The sequence below is a fragment of the Hippocampus zosterae genome, chromosome 13 (genome assembly GCF_025434085.1).
Source record: "Hippocampus zosterae strain Florida chromosome 13, ASM2543408v3, whole genome shotgun sequence".
In the NCBI taxonomy this organism is placed as follows: Eukaryota; Metazoa; Chordata; class Actinopteri; order Syngnathiformes; family Syngnathidae; genus Hippocampus; species Hippocampus zosterae.
The window spans coordinates 16063837-16069836 of NC_067463.1; positions in this window are offsets into that span (position 1 = coordinate 16063837).

Sequence of the window (6000 nt, forward strand, 5' to 3'; positions counted from 1 at the left end):
AGGAACTAGCTGATGAGCCGCCCGTAGGCCGGCGAACCAGCTAGTGTATCATAAATAAAATAGGGAGTCTGAGTGATTCGTAAGATGTGTGTTGGGGAAAATGGACTTTAAAAAAAGCACAACAGGAAATAAGTGGGAGTATTTTAGTTTTTCTGGGATGGACCTATCAGGTTGTTACCCACTATCCCCCCCCTCCCCCCCATTAATACACTCTTGGCTTAAATAGAAGAGCAGCAACACTGCCCTTCATGCAAGGTGAAAGATGCAAACCAGACTGCGAAACGTATGGCTGAACGCGTGGGTATAAATCTGACACAGTAAAAAGATGGTATTCGATTACAAGTTCAGTGGGAATGTGAATATAAAGATGACGTGTCAGTCTGGTGTCGGGGCGTGCAATACCACATCAAGGACACAGTCTGAATCCCTCCTTTTACTCTATTCTACCAATGATGACACTGCTCTCTTGGACAATAGGTCAGCACATGCCGTCTGTCCAATGCATGCGTGTAGATGAAGCGGGTATTTGCTGAGTCACAAGTAGAGCAGATGTGTACGGTTTTGTAACAAAACGGCGTAAAATCGTTCAGCATGAGATGCACTGATGGTGGGGGTTGTACGATTTTGATAGAGCCTGACAGTGTTTCATGTCATCTTTAAAGTCTTACCTGACCGACAGCATCCGTGCGGGACAAATCCTTTGAGTCAGTCACAGAAACAATGACGGATCTGAATTACCCACGTCTGCACAGCAAGGCTCTGTTGCTTCCACACAAAATATATTGAATGTTCCTTAGGAGATACTGTTGAATAGTAGCATATTTCAAACACATCCGCATCTAATTTAGCTTAAAAGCAAAATCACGTTTCCATTAGGAAATGTTATTGATTCTGGTGATCAATACGTTTAAGTCGGCATCTTCTAACTGGTTTAAATTAATTTTCTCCAACTGTGGTGGTGTGCTGGAACATCCGCAGCCTTTTAGGTCAAATAATTTGAATGAACAGCCCCTGCAGCCAGCACAGTGGCGCCATCGCAGAGGAAATCTCAGTTGACAAACATCAGCAAAATGAAAGGGGTTTGGCAGTGAATAAAGGAGATGAGTGAAAACAGAAAAACACCCGCATTGAAAGAGGAGGTCTCCAGTTTACAGGGCACAAAATAACATAATGGGGTGTGCAAGTGAATGAGTAAAGATACATGTTTGCTTTCATGCTGCAATCTCAAGGCTACTTCTTTGCAATGCCAATTTTTTGTGATCTCTCATAAAAGTGATGAGCCAGACCGCAAATACTAAGGCATTTTTTTTTCATATTGATTCAAGAGCACTATTTCTTGTTTTCACTTTCTGACTTTAGTTTCCATCATCTTTCATCATCCAAACTTTTCCAGCACCCCTCAAAAAATCTACGCTTGCAAAATACCACTATAAATATCACTCTTTCTCCAAACTCCAATTTGCCGACATTGTAAATTGTGCATAGACTGCCGAAGAATATAATTACTTTTCCATGGGTAATTGTTTCACTTAGTAACAGACACCGTAAGTTAAGGATCAATAAAATACTACCTTTGGCATGCACAGGAGTACCTAATTAGTTAATATTTATATTTTTAAAACCTACTCAGTTTTAACAAATTATTATTGAGACTAAAATATATACTGCAGCATTAATTTAAGGGCAGCAAATTGGTCGACTGGTTAGCCTGTCCGCCTCACAGCGCAGAGGTGCAGGGTTCGATTACGGCTACGGCCTTCCTGAGAGGAGTTTGCATGTTCTCTCTGTGCCTGTGTAGGTTTTCTCCAGGTGCTCCGGTTTCCTCACACATTCCAAAAACATGCATGGTAAGTTAATGAGGCACTCTAAATTGTCCCTACATGTGAGTGTGAGCGCGAATTGTTGTTTGTCTATGTGGGCCTTGTGATTGGCTGGCAACCAGTTCAAGGTGTACCCCACCTACTGCCCAAAGACAGCTGGGATAGGCTCCAGCATGCCCCTCGACCCTCGTGAGGATAAAGCGGATCAAAAAGATGGATGAAGACAGGCACTTTAAACCTTGTCAATATGCTGTACAAAGAGGGTGACCTTAGATTTGTCGACTTTGTTGAAATTTAGACTGTGGAAGGAAGTTGAGAAATGAAGTCCTGACCGCTAATGTGAACAATGGGCTGGAAGAACACAATTGTGGATGCACTCGGCACAAGTTTTACAGTCCTAAGAGTATGACAGTGTAGAGCAGAAGACGAGTGACAGTATGTTTCATCAGGATGCTAGTTCGGTTATCCGGGCTGAAATGAACCCGGGGCAGTGTGTTTAGTCAAAGAACAACAAGGGACAGGCAGGGGACGCAAATATGTGTGAAGACCCAGCACCGATTGCTCCTTTGGACAGTGAATCTTGAGCCCCTGGACAATGCCTGTACAGAATCATGTATAATGCATTGGTTCACTGAGTCTAAGGGAGCTCAGAACACACACATCAGTATCAAGGACATCTGCACGTCGCCAATATAACGTTTGCAGATACGTTTATTTGACCTACTTTTCCAAAGTCTGGCTAATGTTTTTAAACCATTAAAGTTTAATGTTTTTTTTAGTGACATATTTAGATTTGCGGAAGGGAAATAAAACCGCAGTGAAAAGGAACAGGTTGCGGCAGATCGTTCTCTGCCGCAATTAAGAGGGCGTACGTGAGCAAACAGGTACATTGCGCTGTTCTTCTGCGCAGAGGCGCCAGGCGAGTCAAGTGTGATCCTTTTTTAAATTTGCTACGTCGGACTGCCAAAATGGAAGAAAGGGATTATATATCGAAGCTTAAAAACTTCTCAAAACTGGGCTTTCAGTCAAAAGTGGACGTGATTAACACAGGTAGACCAACGCCGGAGCGAAAATGTTTGCTTCAAACTACGGGACAACCAGACAACTTTTCAAACGGAGTGGACTTTAACACACTGTATAAGCGATTTGAGCAGATATGCAGCACACTTGGCCGAAACAACAGTGGAAGAAATCAGTCGGTCAGAGATGAGAGAAAACAAATGTTCGACAAGATTATGGACAACATCAGTGTTCAGACGAAAGCTAGGTTTTGATCATTTTGTGAGCTAGCTTTCCTCTGTTTGGTCGACTATACAAAATGTAATGAGATGTCACAACATTTTGATGACACCAAACTGCAGAGCCTGTCAAAATCCTATAACAAAATAGATTAGTCTAAGAAAAATACAATAGAATATTGAACTCTGGAGAACCCACCGGGTCAAATTTTGGATATGAAACAACCGGTAGCCAATATAATAAGCTACTGTTTTTGGTTGATATATTTGTAAATCTGACACTAAAGGGGTCGGTGCCTCACCAACCATGAACCTCACCGCACGCAACTGATCAAGGAGCATGTCAGATGAATGTCAGGATTCTCCGTGTACAGTGCATCTAATGACTGTGCAGTTGGTACATAATAAAGTGGATTCATACAGCTCAGGTTCATAACATTCAGTGTTATTAAAGGTTCTAAAATTGATGCAGCCATTTACTATTTTCGCACTGGTCTAATATATGCATTGTTGTACACATATAGCATATTCTTGTCAAATAATTATTTACACTGTCATTCACCTGTTCATATTGACCAGATATAAGAAAACAAATCCATTTAACTCATGGATGTATTCAAACCGGGGCAGCCCGGTGGTCCGGTGGTTGGCACGTCAACCTCACAGTGCAGAGATCGTGAGTTTTCCCCAGGTATTCCGGTTTCCTCCCACTTTCCAAAAACATGCATGGCAGGTGAATGGAACACTCAAAATTGTCCCTAGGTGGGATTGAGAGCACAAATGGTTGTTCATCTAGGTCTGCCCTAAGATTGGCTGGCAACCAGTTCAGAGTGTCCACTGCCGACTGCCCGAAAATGGCTGGGATAGGCTCAAGCACCCTCTGCGACCCTTGTGAGGATAAAGCGGATCGGAAAATGGATGGATGAATGGATGGATGTATTTAAACCTACGTCAATGATTGTGTGCACAAGGTAAAAATTAATTGAGGACCATTAGGCTGTATAGTTCTTGGCAGCAATCCCCAGGTAGGATGCGCATGGGATAGCAAGAGCAATTTAATTGGATGCTTAGTCAGTGGTATGACCTTCTGTTGTTGCCGTGACATCCATGTTTCTCTGTGTGATCTTTCTTCAAAAAAACAACAACAACAACAACAACAACCTCTAATAGTTTGTGTTTGAGCTGAGAAAATAATGTTCTAAGTTAAAGACTTTGCCTTTTCATATGTACCGGTGCTTCAAAAACATCTGAATGAATTCAATTCTCCACACCCTGCTCCCAAATCTGCAGAGCTACACCTTTATTATGAAACAGAATCCCACAGTTGCTTTGTGTTAGTTTGGCTAAAATATCTGTCAACAATATGACTGTTTTTTTGTTTTCATGAAAATTACAAAACACCAAAAAGACAGCAAAGAGAGTATGGTTTCGGTCATGTTCCCGGCGTTACCAAACCAAAGTTAAAGAGTTTAAAAGGGAACAGTTCTGACATCTTTTTCGGGAAAATCGTCATATATGTATTATTTTTACAACTCATGCTCCTGCAACAAGTTTATTCCAGGCTGAAGAAGAAAACACCAACTGTTTTCTGAAGCTGAGCCCTGATTGGTCGTTACCTGAGCCCGAAGCAACTTTGATGTCATTTTCAGTCCACAGCAAGTGGCAAAATGGCCGCCCCTTGAAATGGACAAAAGAGGTTGGTTTTTATTGCTGAATAACTAATATTCCACACATACAATATTAACCACAATGTCGTGCTGAGACTTGTGGGGCTGCATAGAACATATGATTGTACATTTTGACTTGACTTCCCCTTTAAACATTAAAGAAGGGAAACAGCAAAAAAGAAATTTGAGAAGAGGGCAAACACGACGGTATGTCAGGAATTTTTCCATTTGTCTCGCAGTGTGAGCATGTGCATCTGCTATTTTTCCTAAGTTCCAACAGTTAACATCAGTAGGTTGAAATTCTTTTGAGATTGCATTTGATAAAATGTTACTTATTTATGACTTCAATTTACAACTACACATTCCAGCTACTCAACCTCAGGCAAGCACTACTGGCCCATGCGCACCAAATCCAGCAGACATTCAAACAGCTTCTTCCCTCTCGCCACTAACTCCCTAAACAGTAACCCAAATATATCGTGGCTCTTTGCATTTTTGCACACTCCTGCGGAACAGTATTAGCGTCATAATCATTGTAGCTCCAGCTTTCTTCATATTTGTGCAATTGTCACTGAGCTATATTCCACAGCGCCAGACCGGCGGTTTAACATTACAAAAAGCAAAATCACAAACAAAGAATATCTACTGAACTCCTAAAATAAATTATCTGTCAACAATAGTGTCTTTGAATGAATGATGCAGAAGTGCTGCAATGCTAATTCACAACTTCTCAATGGAAATAAAATGCTCACAAATTCCAGTGTTGGGTCTTGAGATTCTAAGAGTCCATGCATCATTCCCTCAATTGCTGTCAAACCTGAAATCAAAAGGGACAATTTCCTTGGGACAAGTCCTTCATCCATTTGGACAGCCTCCCCCATCCTCCTTGTGTGATTCCAACAAGAAACCCTCTGGGAAAGAAAAAAACAATGACAGACGTATGATTGGGTATCATAATAGGCACAGCTACACAAATCTCTCTGCAGTTCTGTGTGTGAGGTAGCCATGGCAACAGGCACCAGTAAGTGATGGCAATGAAATTTATCCCAAAAAATTAAGAAAATGATTTGCATTTCCACCGTTCTGTGTGTTGAGTACATCACAATGGGAAAATGTTTAAAATTCAACTATATATTCACATTTGCTTCACAAAACTCAGTGTGTGATGTAGCATTGATTCAACCACATTTATCCAGCCATCTATCCATTTTCTCAGACATCACGGACATGCTCGAGCCTATCCCAGCTGGTCGTCAGCCAATCACAGGGCACATT